The following is a 15,280-nucleotide window of genomic DNA, read 5'->3' as shown; positions in this document are numbered from 1 at the left end:
ATAAAGTATCTAAGGTTTTTTTGTTTTTGTTTTTTAAATCTGAGGTAATGAACTTACATGGAACAACTCACCTGGAAAAATAAACATGTAAACGGAGTCATGAAATTTGGGGGAAGAAAAGAACAATGTGGGTCTACATTCCCAGCTATTAAAACAGAAATGAATACAGAGAAGAATGGAAGATGGTCAGACAGCTCAGTGGAAAAGAAGAGAAAGTCGAGGAACAGACCCTATGAACTAGAGAAAATTACTGGTTTACGATGAGTGTGATGTTCAGATCTGTGGGGAAAAGATCAGTTGCTTAGTAAACTATGTTCAAATCATGTGGGGAAATAAAGCTAAATTCCTACCTCATCCCTTATATTGGGTTAAAATCAAGATTTATTTCTTTATAGTAAGAGGGGATATAGTTCCTTCCTTGTTGTGTAATTATAGAAGGATGTGAGCTAATGCATGTAAAGTTCTTAGTTTAGAACACATCTGATAAACATTACCTATTATTATTAGTGTTATTAGTCCAGACGGATTATAATCCAAACATATAGTGACAAATTCACCATCACATTACTGAGAGTTCAGGTAAAACTTCCCTGATCTCAAGGTGGGAGTGGTTTTCAAAGGCAGGATGTGCCTGGAGTCTTAGAAGGTTCTTACCCTGTGACTCAACAATTCCACTGCTAGGATGTTAACCCTAAGGATGTTCTCAAATCAACATGCAAAGATGGCTAATAAGCATTTTTTCTAAATAAGAGCAAGGTTCTTGGAGAAGACTCTTGAGATTCCCTTGGACAGCAAGGAGATCAAACCAGTCAATCCTAAAAGAAAGTGAATATTCATTGGTAGGACTGATGCTGAAGCTGAAGCTCTAATCCTTTTGCCATCTGATGCAAAGAGCTGATTCACAGGAAAAAATCCTGATGCTGGGAAAGATTGAAGGCAGGAGGAGAAGGGGACGACAGAGGATGAGATGGTTGGATGGCATCACCGACTCAGTGGAAATGAGTTTGATCAAATTTCAGAAGATGGCTAAGGACAGGGAAACCTGGCATGCTGCAGTCCATGGGGTTGAAAACAGTTGGACATGACTGAGTGACTGAACAACAACAAAAATAAGAGCAAAATGTAGATATCTACAACCTAAATATCAAAAAGGCAATGGTTAAAAAAAAAAGTCTTATTCAACCACATGCTGGACTACTATGCCACCATTAAAATTTTTAAAATTACCCCAGTGAACATTAAAAGATTGATTTGGGGAAATGCTAACCATGACCCAAAATGGTATATATAGTATCATAGTTTGAACTAGACACTGAAACAGCTATCTCTGTTAAGGGAATAACCTGAGTTTTTTTTCCTTTATTCTTCGCAAATTTACTATGTTCAACCTGTTTCTTTTATGATTCTACCACATTTTTTATAATATGGTTTTATATTGGAGTAGAGTTGATTAACAGTGTTGGGCTAGTTTCAGGTGTACAGTGATTCAATTGTATGTATGTATTTGTATATTAATATTATTTTTCTAATTCTTTTACCATTTAGGTTGTTACATAGTACCAAGCAGAGTTCTCTGTGTTGTACAGTAGGTCCTTGTTGATTATTCACTCGAAACATAACACTGTGTACATGTGATCCCAAACTCCCTGACTCTCTCTCTCCCCAACCCTTCCTTCCTTGTAACCATAAGTTCATTCTTCGAGTTTGCGACTCTGTTTCTATTTTGTAAATAAGCTCATGCGTACCATTTTTTATTCTTAGATTCCCCATGTAAGTGACATGGTACCATATTTGTCTCTCTCTGACCTACTTCACTCAGTGTGACAATCTCTAGATCCATCCATGTTGCTGCAGATGGCAATATTTCCCTCTTTTTAAATGCTGAGTAAAATTCCATTGTCTATACACCACATCTCCTGTACCCATTCCTCTGTCAATGGACGTTTAGGTTGCTTTCATGTCTTGGCTCTTGTAAAGATCACGGCGATGAACGCTGGGGCACAGGTGTCCTTTGGGCCATGTTTTTCTCCACATATATGCCCAGGAGTGGGATTACAGGATGATATGTGATTCTACCACATTTAATAGGGGGTGTTAATATCAATTTTAAAAGTTTTTTTTTTTTTTAAATGGACATTGCCAGGCAATTTGTGCTTTTAAAAGTTATTTATCAAGTAGAGATTTTATTAAAATTACTTCCTCACCCTTGTATCTCAAACTGGGGTAAGTTTGGGGTTTCTGCTAATCGCTCATCACAGGAACTTGTCCCATAATTTACTCAAATAATTTTCCTCTAGATGCTCCTTTTATAGCAAAACAAATCCAAATGAACAATGGGAAGAATACAAAATGCTTATCATTTCTCTTTTCAGAAAGAGACCCATGCCGCCCTGGACCCCAGACGAAGCTGCCTCAGGCAGGTCCCATTGATGAGCTCTGTGTTGGAACGGCCCAGCCTCCCCTACCCATGGTCTGCCCTGGAGACATGTGCCAGGAACCTGATGCCAGGCCATGGCCCTGAGGTCAAATGAGTCCACTCTCCCTGGGCCTGAGGTGGCCAATTGTGAGCTGGACTTTCTCGAGAATTCAAAGTCTCAGCCCTCACAAGTCCCCAGGTCAAAGATCCCCCTCAGGTGGGGACTGGCTTCCCAGAAGCCTCCAAAACAAACAGTGATAAGCAAATGAGATGTAGGAAGCTGGCTGGTAGCCAGCGTGAGGCTGGGTGCCAAGCTTGGGGTGGTGAGGGACCAGAAAAGACCGAGGGCTTCCACCACACCGGCTTGTCGGGGCAGCTCCGGGCTGAACCTCTCCCCCTCCCTCTGCGGTCATCACCTCTGGGCAGGATAAGATGCAGGAGTGGGAACCCAGCCTGCCCGGGTGAAACCCGCCTGGGACCCGGGGCAGGTCAGGCTGGCAGGAGCGCTGTGAGGCTGGCAAATTCCGTGCAGGAGGGAAACTTGGCCTCACGCCATCTGCTCACCTGGCGCCAAGGCCCAGGGTGATGACAGTGGTGGGGAGGGGTGGCTCAGGGTTGCTCGAGGTGCCAGGCAACAGACAACGCCAAGCCTCAGCGTCGCCCGTGCTTTCTGGGCTGCCAAGTCTCCAAGCATCAGCCCACGCCAAGGAGAGCAGGGTCAACGGCATGTGGGGTGGTGAGCGACCCACAAAGGTAACTCTGCTCTCGCTGGGGGCCACAGACCTTGGAAGGTGGGGCTTGGGGGTGGGGCGCAAGGACAACTAGCATTTACTGAGCTTTTACTCTCCGTCAGACTCTATTGGCTACAGCATGTAGTAGTTCACATTTCTCAGCACGACTCCGAGATTATGTCCATTTTACCTCTGGGGAAACTGAGGCTTATACATGATGGGTGGTGGAGGGGGTACCCACAGCAGAAGGGCACACAGCTGGGAAGGGATTCACCTGCTGGCCCAGATGTCTGAGTCAGGTTGTTCCCACTGCCCTCGACTCTGCGTCGTCAAGGAACCTGCCCTCCAGGCCCCAGCCCCGGCCGTGGACCCGCCACTGCACTGCTCCAGCCCCCTTCTGAGGCCCACAGCACCCCCACCTCGTGATCAAGTCCCCGGGACCCCGCCAAGTGTCCTGTCTCTCCAGGAAGTCGGTCACCCCGCTGTCTGGAGAAAGACAGAGCTGGGAGTGGAATGTGGACTTCTCTTCTTTCTACCTCTTTCCCTGGGCTGGTTTTCTTCTGGGAAATCGGGTAAGCCATCATCAAAATAGCGAGCAGAGCATGCAGTTACAAAGGGGCTAGCACCGAACTGAGCTCTCATACCCCTCGCCCCACTCCCACCCTGGTTGGTGGTTCCGGACTTCCTCAGAAGGTAATTGAAAACTCAGGTAGAGTTGACTTTATTAGGGCCCTGGCCCCAGCCTGCATCTGTGCTTTCCCCGTCCTTCCCCTCGTCTCCTCTGTCACTGGAGGTGATGAGGGCAGGAGGGTGGACTGTTTGCTTCTCTGTGATTTTCTATTCTGTCTCCCCCACCCCTATTCAGGGGCCAAGGCTAACTTGTGACTTGCAGAAAATGCAGGTCAGTTTAGGTCACAGCAGGATGCCTTACCAGGGACTGATTCAAAGGCCCTGGGCTTCTGGGAGGGGCTGGCACTCAGGCAGGGGGCCGGCAAATGTTGTGAATGTTTGGAGGCCTAAGCTCACCTCTGTCTCATCAGAAGGGAGGGGAGTGCAGACCCACAGACACAATTGTACCACCACAAAGCAGCAGGCTGTTACCTGAAGGAGCCATCTTGGGTCCCCACCATCTAGCCACAGGGCCTCCCCATGCAGATTGACTTCTTGTACCTGGTCTTACAAAGGCAGGGCTGACACCTGGGCTGCTCTACTTCACAGTCTGTTAAGTCAGTGTAATGATACCACTCTAACGTGGAGAAAGCAAAGAGGAAATAAAGAGCCTCTTGATGAAGGTGAAAGAGGAGAGTGAAAAAACTGGCTTAAAACTGAGCATTCAAAAACTAAGATCACAACCTCTGGTCCCATCACTTTATGGCAAATAGAAGGGGACAAAGATTTTATTTTCTTGGGCTCCAAAATCACTGTGGATGGTGACCACAGTCATGAAATTAAAAAACGCTTGCTCCTTGGAAGGAAAGCTATGACAAACCTAGTCAATGTATTAAAAAGCAGAGGCATCACTTTGCCAACAAAGGTCCATATAATCAAAGCTGTGGTTTTTCCAGTAATCATATATGGATGTGAGAGTTGGACCATAAAGAAGGCTGAGCGCCTTGAAGAATTGATGCCTTCAAACTGTGGTGTTGGAGAAGACTCTTGAGAGTTCCTTGGACACCAAGGAAATCAAACCAGTCCATCCTAAAGGAAATCAACCCTGAATATTTATGGGAAGGACTAATGCTGAAGCTGAAGCTTCTGAACTTTGACCACCTGATGCGAAGGGCTGCCTCACTGGAAAAGACCCTGGAAAGATTGAAGGCAAGAGGAGAAGAGGGCAGCAGAGGACAAGATGGTTAGATAGCATCGCCAACTCAATGGACAGGAATCTGAGCAAACTCAGGGAGATAGTGAAGGACAGAAAGCCTGCTGTGCTGCAGTTCATGGGGTTGCAAAGAGTCAGATACGACTTAGCCAACTAACAACAACAGGTGTTAGTGTAAACGACCTCTGACCCTCCTTGACCTGAGAGGTTGTGCAGGTAGACTCAGGATCTACCTGCACAACCTTACCTTGAAAACACAGAACCTCAGAGTTTGCTGTGTTCATTTTCTAAGCCTAACCAAGGATCTGAAATAATATCTATGTCTCCAGCCAGCGTGGGTAGCACAGGGCTGGTTAGCTGAGCGCAAACTGTAGGTGAAGGGACCCTGAGCCACACAGACCTCACCACCAGCTGTGTGAGTCAAGCCGGGCCAGAGCTAGGAGCTCCCACTTCCTCGTCTGTCCAAGCGGGGTGGGAACCTCTATTTCACAGAGTCTCTGGATAAATAGACAGCGCTTCCATCTCTCCTGGAACACCGACAGCACTAAATTTATGTTAGCTGTGATTATACTTTAGAGTCACAAAGCGCTGGGGGCCACAGTCATTCGCTGAACAATAGTCATGAATATTCATAGCTATTGTTCAGAAGATCTGAGGACCAGGCGGTGGTGGAGAGACCTCCCTCAGGGAGTCCAGTGGGAAGACAGACAATAGACAAAGAACTGTGTGTGTGGTAGGCACTCAGCAAATATTTGTTGAACAAATTGCAAAAGGCAATGAATTATGATGGGAGCATGCAAGGTGCCATGTGGGCTCGTGCAGGGGCCCCCCTGCCCAGACCTCCCTGGGGAGGTGACCCTGAAGCCAAGTGTCAAGGATAAGGAAGGTTTGGCCTGGTTCTTCTCAGCAACCTTACATGTGCATTTTCCAAGAGCTTAGGTGGGCTGGAGCATCATTCTTGGTTAGAAGGGTAAACCATTTCAAGAGTCCACGGTTTGAGGGCAGGGCAGGCCCAGAGATGACTTTTTTAAGCCCGGTGAACATCCATTCTCTGCCCAGTCACTTTTAGAGGAAGGAGGCTGCTGGACAGTCCTCTCCCTCTCTTCCCACTCCACCCTTGGCCCCATGCTGCCATGCGTACTGGGGGAACAATCGAGAACTCTCATACAGTCAGAAACCTCAGGCATTATCTCCTAGCAGCCTTGCTTCTCACAAAGACCTCCTTCCTGGCACTTGCACATCCAAACTACTTCATCTAGTCTTTAAAGCCCGTGGTGATCAGGAGTTTAAAAGTCTGGAGCCAAGTGCTGAGCCAATTTGTTGAGCAAAATCTCCCGTCATGTTCTGAATGGCTCAGTGAAAGAGGTGCCACAGTTATCAGCCTGGTTGGAAGCACACAACAGTTAAGTAACTTGTCTAAGATCGCTTCATTAGCCAGCAGCCAGGCTGAGATTCAAATCCACAGGTCAGACTCCCCAGGGCTTCGGCTCCACTCTTGACCTATCGGCTAAAGTTAGCCTAAGGAATTTGCCTTCCTCACCTCTGAGCCTAAACCAACTAGACCCTCCAGATCTTCAGCACTACCAGGACATTTCCCTCCAGAGATGTCTTCAAGATTCACAGTCTCACACTTAATGATAGGTCAGAATGGTTCCTAAAGGAAAATGTTAAGAAGCTTGTCCTGTGAGAACAGCCAGGACCAGCAGGAGTCTCTGCTCTGGCTCCAGGGCCCTGCTCAGTGATTCCTGGGGCAGAGCAGGCAGAAACTACCCTGAGAAAAGCACCCAAAACAGTGTCCATGGGCATATTAAGGGGTGGGTCAGATGGGCAGCTTCCTGGGGTGCTGAGTGTCACTGAAATAAGTGCGGGACTGATTTCTGTCTCTGCTCAGAGCTGTGACATGAAAGTTGATCCAGCTTGCCAAAGAAAACAAGCCACTCAATTCAGTTCAGTTCAGTTGCTCAGTCATGTCCGACTCTTTGCAACCCCATGGACTACAGCACACCAGGCCTCTCCATCCATCACCAACTCCCAGAGTTTATTCAAACTCATGTCCATTGAGCCGGTGATGCCAACCAACCATCTCATCCTCTGTCGTCCCCTTCTCCTCCCGCCTTCAATCTTTCCCAGCATCAGGGTCTTTTCCATTGAGTCATTTCTTCACATCAGGTGGCCAAAGTAATAAGCCACAAAGTAGGAATAAAACCTGTATTTACCTCTGTTGAATGTCTTCCACAGGCTGTCTTGTGCAGTGTTGCTGGGTCAGCAACCCTAAGGTTGACAGTCACCTGAACTGAGTAGTTCCATAGGGAAGGGACAGGTGTTATTTACTGAGAGTTAGTTATTTATCTTCAGAATGTAAAGCATGTTAATGTATTTCCTATACTGAGCAGTGTTGGTTGTACTGTAGTAGCCAAGGGCAGGTTAGACCACTGTAACAAAGACATCCCATAAAGACATAGGGTAGTGATCCTGGATCAGCAAACTTTTTCTGTAAAGGGCCAGAGAGTAAATATTTTTAAGTCATACAGACTCTGTTGCAGCTACTCAAATCTGCCACTATAGCATAAAAACAGCCAGCGGACAATAAATAAATGAATGAGTATGGATGTGTTCCAATAAAACTTTATTTATAAAAATTGGCAGGAGGCCACAGTTTGCCCACCCATACACAACAGCAAGGGAGGCTGGGAAATGTAGTCTGGTTCTGTGCCAAGGAAGAAGGGAGACGTTGGAGGATGGCCAGCAGTCTCGGCCACACCCAGACAGCCTCCATTTTACTGTCACTCTCTTCTTGCTTTCTCCTTCAAAGTTTGCCCATGCTTGAGGAGGAGGAGGAGGTGGTGAAGTTTGAGGAGGAGGAGGAGGTGGTGGAGGAGGAGGAGGCGGTGGTGGAGGAGGAAGAGGAGGAGGTGGTGGTGGACAAGAAGGTGGTGGTGGTGGTGGAGAAGGTGGTGGTGGTGGTGGATAAAGAGGTGGTGGAGGTGGAGGAGGAGGTAGTGGAGGAGGAGGTGGAGGAGATGGTGGTGGTGGTGGTGGTGGAGGTGGAGGAGGAGGTGGAGGAGGAGGAGGTGGTGGTGGAGGAGGAAGAGGAGGAGGTGGTGGAGGAGGAGGAGGCGGTGGTGGTGGTGGAGAAGGTGGTGGTGGTGGTGGTGGAGGAGGAGGTAGTGGAGGAGGAGGTGGTGGAGGAGGTAGAAGAGACGGTAGTGGAGGAGATGGTGCTGATGGTGGTGGTGGAGGTGGAGGAGGAGGAGGAGGAAGTGGAGGAGGAGGAGGAGGTGGTGGAGATGGTGGTGGTGGAGGAGGAGGTGGAGGAGGAGGAGGAGGAAGTGGAGGAGGAGGAGGAGGAGGTGGTGGAGGTGGTGGTGGTGCAGGAGGAGGTGGTGGAGGAGGAGGAGGAGACAGTAGTGGAGGAGATGGTGCTGATGGTGGTGGTGGAGGTGGAGGAAGAGGAGGAGGAGGTGGTGGTGGTGGTGAGGAGGAGAAGGAGAAGGAGGTAGAGGAGGAGGAGGTGGTGCTGGAGGAGGAGGAGGTGGAGGAGGAGGAGGTTGTGGAGGAGGAGGTGATGGTGGAGGAGGAGGTGGTGGTGGTGGTGGTGGTGCTGGAGGAGGAGGAGGTGGAGGAGGAGGAGGTGGAGAGGAGGAGGTGGTGGTGGTGGAGGAGGACATGGAGGAGGAGGAGGTGGTGGAGATGGTGGTGGTGGAGGAGGAGGTGGAGGAGGAGGAGGTGGAGGAGGAGGAGGTGGTGGAAAAGGAGGAGGTGGTGGAGATGGAGGAGGAGTTGGTGGGGGAGGAGGAGGAGGTTGTGGAAGAGGAGGAGAAGATGGTGGTGGTGGTGGTGGTTGATGAGGAGGTGGTAGAGGTGGAGGAGGAGGTGGAGGAGGTGGTGGTGGTGGTGGAGGTGGAGGAGAAGGAGGTGGAGGAGGAGGAGGGGGAGGAGGAAGAGGTGGTGGAGGAGAAGGGGGAGGAGGAGCTGGAGGAGGAGGAGCTGGGGGAGGAGGAGGTGGTGCTGGAGGAGGTGGTGGTGCTGGAGGAGGAGGAGGTGGAGGAGGAAGAGGTGGAGGAGGAAGAGGTGGTGGAGGAGGAGGGGGAGGAGGAGCTGGAGGAGGAGGAGCTGGGGGAGGAGGAGGTGGTGGTGGTGGTGGAGGAGGTGGTGGTGCTGGAGGAGGAGGAGGTGGAGGAGGAAGTGGTGGTGGAGGAGGAGGAGGGGGAGGAGGAGCTGGAGGAGGAGGAGGTGTGGTGGTGGTGGTGGTGCTGGAGGAGGAGGTAGTGGAGGAGGAGGTGGTGGAGGAGGAGGGGGAGGAAGAGGAGCTGGAGGTGGAGGAGGAGGTGGTGGTGGTGGTGCTGGAGGAGGAGGTGGTGGTGGTGCTGGAGGAGGAGGTGGAGGAAGAGGAGGAAGAGGTGGTGGAGGAGGAGGAGAGTGGAGGAGGAGGGGTAGGAGGAGGAGCTGAAGGAGGAGGAGCAGGTGGTGGTGGTGCTGGAGGAGGAGGTGGTGGAGGAGGAGGAGGAGGTGGTGGAGATGGAGGAGGAGGAGGTGGTGGAGGAGGAGGAGGTGGTAGAGGAGGAGGGGGAGGAGGAGGAGCTGGAGGAGGAGGAGGAGGTGGTGGTGGTGGTGCTGGAGGAGGAGGTGGTGGAGGAGGAGGAGGTGACAGCTCAGTGACATCGGGAAGCATCACCACCATCCATCTTCAGAACTTTTTCGTTTTTCAAATGGAGACTCTACATCCTTGAACAGTAATTTCTCAGTCCCCCTCTCTTTGCGGCCCCTGGCAACCATCTTTGTACTTTCTGTCTCTATGAATTTGACTACTCTAGATATAAGTGGAATCGTGCTTTGTGTCCTTTTGTGACTGGCTTAATTCACTCAGCATATCTTCCAGGTTCATCCCTGTCATAGCAGGTGTGAGAATTTCCTTCTTTCATAAGGTGACTAATATTCTGTTGTATATGTAGACCACATTTTCTTGTCCATTCATCTGCGAGTGGACACTGAGTTGTTTCCACCCTTTGGTCATTGACTCAGCCATTTTGCTCCTAGGACATGAGCCAGCTTGTGCGTGAAGCCAAGGCTTGGATTGGAAGAAAGCACAGATAAAGGAATTCCTGGGACTGGGTTGAGCTACTGGCCCGAGCTGATCCCAAGGGATGCCCTATCTCTGGATTGTCAGCTCTGTGCAACGATGAATGTCTTCTGATTGAATTGATTGAATCCCAGGACTTGCGGGATCCAACTTCCAGACTGGGGACTGAACCTGTGCTCCCTTCAGCAGTGAAAACCAGGAGTTTCAACCACTGGACCACACGGAATTCCCAAGTTTTAGGTTTCTTTTAGCTATAAACCATGTAACTGATGCATCTGTCAAGAAGTTGCCTAGTTTCACATCTGCAAAAAAAAAAAAAAAAAACAGAAAAGAAGCAGAACCACAGACAAGAGGGAAATGTTTTGTTGACAAGAATGCCGGGAAAAAGCGTTCAAGCACATTTAAGGAAGACTTTGTAACTATATCTATGCTAGTTACTTCTCTCCTGATGAGTGGGAATGACTAATGCTATGAGTGATGGAAAACCTGAAAAGACAAATTTGATTAGGTTAAAATGTTTGGTTATATCCAGTGTATGTCCCAAATCCCAGATTTTGACATTTAAAGAAAGACTTTTTTTTTTTAATTTACCAATTATTTTTTTATTTATTTGGCTGCACTGGGTCTTGGGTGCAGCACATGGACTCTTGCATTACAGCGTGTGAGCTCTCTAGCTGCGTGTGGCATGAGGGTTTATTTGCTTTGTGGCTGTGCGATTTCAGTTCCCTGACCAGGGATCAAACCTACATTCCTGGCATTGCAAGGTGGCTTCTTAACCACAGGACCATCAGGAAAGTCCCTAAAGACTTTTACTGAAAGAGAAAATTGAGGTTTTTCTTAGGTTAGTATTAGTGTTAGTTGCTCAGCATTGTCTGCCTCTTTGCGACCCCACGCACCGTGTAGCCCACCAAGCTCCTCTGTCCATGGGATTCTCCAGGCAAGAATACTGGAGTGAGTTGCCATTCCCTTCTCCAAGGGATCGTTCCGACCCAGGGATCGAACATGGATCACCTGCATTGCAGATGAATTCTTTACCATCTGAGCCATGCTGGCTAAATAAACTCCATATTATTCAGAATAATATTTATAGACTTAGAACAAGGGAATAGGATTATGAGCCTGTCCAGGGCTCTCACGTCTCCATCTGCCTCAACTGCAGAAGAAGCTGAAGGGCTGGGGCTTGGAGGTCTTCTCTGGGCAGCGGCACCTTCTTTGGTGGAAAATGCCCTGAATTCACTAGCCACTGAGACATCTTTCCTTGCTGAATTTAACTCTGAGAAAATTTAACTTCTCCAGGTCTCTCTTTCTTCATCCGTAAAATGGGCTTCTTATTATCTTTTCTATTCACCTAACAAGGCTGGTGGTGACACTGAGAAGCGCTTGGCAGATTTAAGGTTCCAGGGGGAAAGCAGTGAACCCACCTTCTGTGCGAAGTTCAGCTGCCCGAAGGCAGGGCAGTAATCTCTAGAATAGCCAGGCCCGCCCTTTAGACTACTGTGGAAACCCAGCTGCCAGAATGCCCGCGACAGCCCCCGATCACGTGTCTCCCAAGGAGGAGATGGGCACCCGGGCCCGGTTTCCCTCCTGCACAGGTGGGTCCTGACCCTGAGGCTGGTCACATTCACGCATGCTGTCCGGTTTAAGCTTCTACATCTACCCCAGGGGGACACTCCTCTGAGAGCGGAAGCAAAGAGGCTCAGAGGGCTCACAGCCCCGGACCCTGTCACACAGCTCGTGAGCCGCAGAGTCCAGATTTGCACCCAGAGCCTGTCTTAGTCTCTGGAGCTTGCCCTGCTGTTCCATGCTGCCCTTGTCTCCAGGCCCTGGACACTTTCTCCTGCCATGTCTCTGGGGGTTCCCTTCCTCTGCCAGCCGGTCTATGATCCCGTGCATGTTGTTGGTTGATGGGGGGCATCCTGGAGGAGAGCAGGGGCTCTCAGGGCAGAGACAACGGGTTCCTGGGACATGTGTCAGCTCACAGGCCGCGGCCCTGCATACACATTCCTCACTCTTGCCCTGCCTTTGGGGCTGCCTCTAGGAATAAACATTGACATCCAAGAGGTTGGGGGCCATAAGAGTTTTTCAGTGAAATAATTCTCCATTTATTGGTCCCAAAGATAGAAGACTGCCCTGGAGGTAAGACCAGGTGGGGAAAGGAAGTCGGAAGAGTGAGCCGCCTGCCTCCTGGGGGCCCCATGGGCGTACAGAGCCTCGGCTGGAGCAGCAGGTCCATGGCTTCCTCCTCCTTGGTGTCCTGAGCCTGCCAGATGGCCTGGCACACAGCAGGCCCTCAGTAGGTTCCTGTTAAAGGAATGAATGAATGATGAGGGCGGTGAGCGATCTCCCAGGCCTGCCTCACTTCCTGTCCCTCTGCACCGTTCTCTGCTCCTCGGGATCCCTGCTACATCTCCTTCTGGTCTCCACCCCCGCCCTCCTGACCTGTCTGAGTTGACCTCCCTCACCTCGCCCCTCCCTATGCGCCCTTCCTTCCTCCCAGTAGCCTGTTCTGTGATAAGGGTTGTTTAGCTGCCTGTGCCCAGATAATTCTCCTTCCTGGCCTCTGCTGAGTTCCCCTACCCTGTGACTTGGACTAGGCTGACCCATTTGACCGAACCTTTGTCCTCCTTGCAAATATATATATATATTTTATATATAAATAAATATATATATATATATATATATTAACTCTCTTAAATCCAAGCCCTTAATGTAAGGTAGCTCCCAGAGACAGACTTTGGGTGTCAGCTGTCCTGAGGAAGCAGGAATGAAAGACACTGCCCATGCAGGGAGCCTGAGCCTCATCCAGAGACAGAGATGCCATGGGTCCCTCCTCTGGTGGTTTCCAGGAGGCAGCCTGTCGGGCACACTGCTCTCCTTGGTGCGAAATCTGAGTGGCGGTGTGCAGAAGAGTTTCATGGAACTTGACAGCCTGCAAAGTAACTCTTCCTGTCATTCTGCCTCCTGCCCTCCTGCCTGGTTGGGCCCCTGGCTTTCTGAGAACGTCCCATGATTATCCCCGAAGGTCCCAGGGGTGCCTTATCTGTGTCCCCGACAAGTCCCATCTGCACGGCTGTACCCTCCAGGGCTTTCCCCCAAGCAGCTTCTGTCACTTCCTGATGGGCCCTACCACCTCTTGAATCCGTTTCTGCTGAGCGTGCGACTGTCAGAGGTCTTGCTGACCACCCCACGTGTGCATTCAGCTCGAACAGAACTTGAGCTTGACCTGGGTCTCCTCCCAACTCAAACCTTTATTTCTGGAATAGTTAAGAGAACATGTTAAGAGAACATGTTAAGAGAACAGATTTAGATTGACCAGTATTTGCTGAGCACCTGTCTTCACCACTTTCATGAGTTTTCTCACTGAGCCTTCACCACCTCGTGAAGTGGGCAGTATTCATGTCTCATATAGGGAACAGGGACCTACTCAGACCAGCTCCAGCAGGAGGAGAGGTTTGTAGAAAGGATTCATCGCAGAGACTCCAAGGGAAAAATGAGGCACAGCCGAACAACTTGCGAACATCTGAGAAGGGAGGAGTGTGCAGACTCACAGTGACTGATCTCTGCTCCGGTTGGCGCTGCTCCATCCCACGTACTGTCCTGTGTGTGCCTATGAATTCGCCTCCACACGCAGCAGCAGTTGCAGTCCTGACCCAAGTGAATGAATTTACAGGCAGGGCTCAGTTGTCAGATTCTTTGAAGACTTTGAGGTAAGAACATGGTAGACAGACAAATGCACCAACACCACCTCACTCCCACCCCGCAAGATGTCTGTGCCTACCCAGTAATTTTACTGCTAGATATATATCTACTAGAAATGGAGACAGATGTCCACACAGAAACTTGTACATGAATGTTTATAGCATGTCATTCACCATAGCCAAAAGATGAGAACAACCCAAATGTCCATTAACTGATGAATGGATAAACAAAATGTGGTATATCCATACAACAGAGTATTAATACGCTACAACACGGATAAATCTAAAAACCATCATGCTAAGTAAAAATTAGACATTGAATATCATATATTGTATGATTCCATCCATATGAATGTCCAGAATAGGGAAATCTATAAGGACCAACAGTATATTAGTGGTTGCTTAAGATTGTGGGCCAGGGTGGAGAAGAGTAGGTGGGTGAGAGTTGAAGTGAATAGGGTTTTTCTTGAGGTGATGAAAATGTTCTAAAATTGCCTGTGGTAACGACTGCACATAACTGTGAATATACTAAAAACCATTGACTCGTGCACTTTAAATGGGTGAATTGTATGGTATGTGATTTATATGTCAAGCTGTTAAAAAAATTAACAGAAAAGATGTCCATGTCGTAATCTTCAGAACTTGTGAATATGTTACCTTATGCAGAGGGGATTGAATTAAAGATCTTGAGATGAAGAGATTATCTTGAATTTTCTGAGTGGGCTTAATGAAATCACAAGGGTCCTGAAAGGAGAGAAGCAGGAGAGAAAGAGACAAAGGGAGTAGAGATTTGAAGATGCTAAGGCTTTGAAGATGGAGGAAGAGACCATGAGCCAGGAGTGAAGGTCACTTCTAGAAACCGGAAAAGACAAGGAAACAAATTACCCCCTAGACCCTCCAGAAAGAATGCTGCTTTGTGGACACCTTGATTTTAGCCCAGTTTAAGCCATTTCAGACTTCTGATCTCCAGAGCTGTAAGACACTAATAATATGTTGTTTTAAACGGCTAAGCTTGTGGTAATTTGTTACAGCTGCAAAGGAAACTAATACAAAAGGTTACAGAGACAAGGTCATGCCGCGGTGAGCTTTGGAGCTGCAACATCAAGTTGTCATCAAGCCAAAAAGTGTAGAGAAAGTAACATGGCTTCCTCCAGGAAACCTTCCCTGACCCCCTTTTCCACCTGAGACTATTTTGCAGGTCTCCTCTGGGATCCCACAACAGTGACTACCATCATGCATGGCAGCCCTTGATTACCCTAGCTTCCCTCAGTCAGTTAGAGATTCCTGAAAACAGCAGGATCTCAAAGGCTCATTTTTGCATCCTGGTGCCTAGAATCATGTCTGGCACATCCTAACTGTATAGCTATTTGGTGACTGAAGGAGTAAGGCCCCTGAAGCCTAGAGGTTGTCAAAAGTAATGACGATAGCTGGTCTTTGTTGAATTCTTCTCGTAGTCAGAGTTTTATATTCACTTCCTTTTAAAATCCTCAAGTCAGTCCTGTGAACCAGGTGCCATCATGATCTCCATGACAC

General features: G+C 49.0%; 1 long non-coding RNA gene across 1 annotated transcript; it reads left to right on the top strand.

The window, feature by feature from the left end:
• The first annotated feature begins 2,905 nt into the window (after positions 1–2,905).
• On the top strand, positions 2,906–14,443 carry LOC147356130 (uncharacterized). Its single transcript, XR_015143080.1, has 2 exons — positions 2,906–3,169; positions 10,007–14,443. It is a non-coding gene; the product is annotated as an uncharacterized LOC147356130 (long non-coding RNA).
• The last annotated feature ends 837 nt before the right edge of the window (positions 14,444–15,280 follow it).

Source organism: Bos grunniens, chromosome 16, assembly GCF_055505025.1.
Source record: "Bos grunniens cultivar Pamir isolate PY7600 chromosome 16, Bosgru_T2T1.0, whole genome shotgun sequence".
Taxonomy (NCBI): Eukaryota; Metazoa; Chordata; class Mammalia; order Artiodactyla; family Bovidae; genus Bos; species Bos grunniens.
The sequence above is the reverse complement of the archived record's forward strand: the minus strand, read 5'-3'. Positions and strand labels throughout refer to the sequence as shown.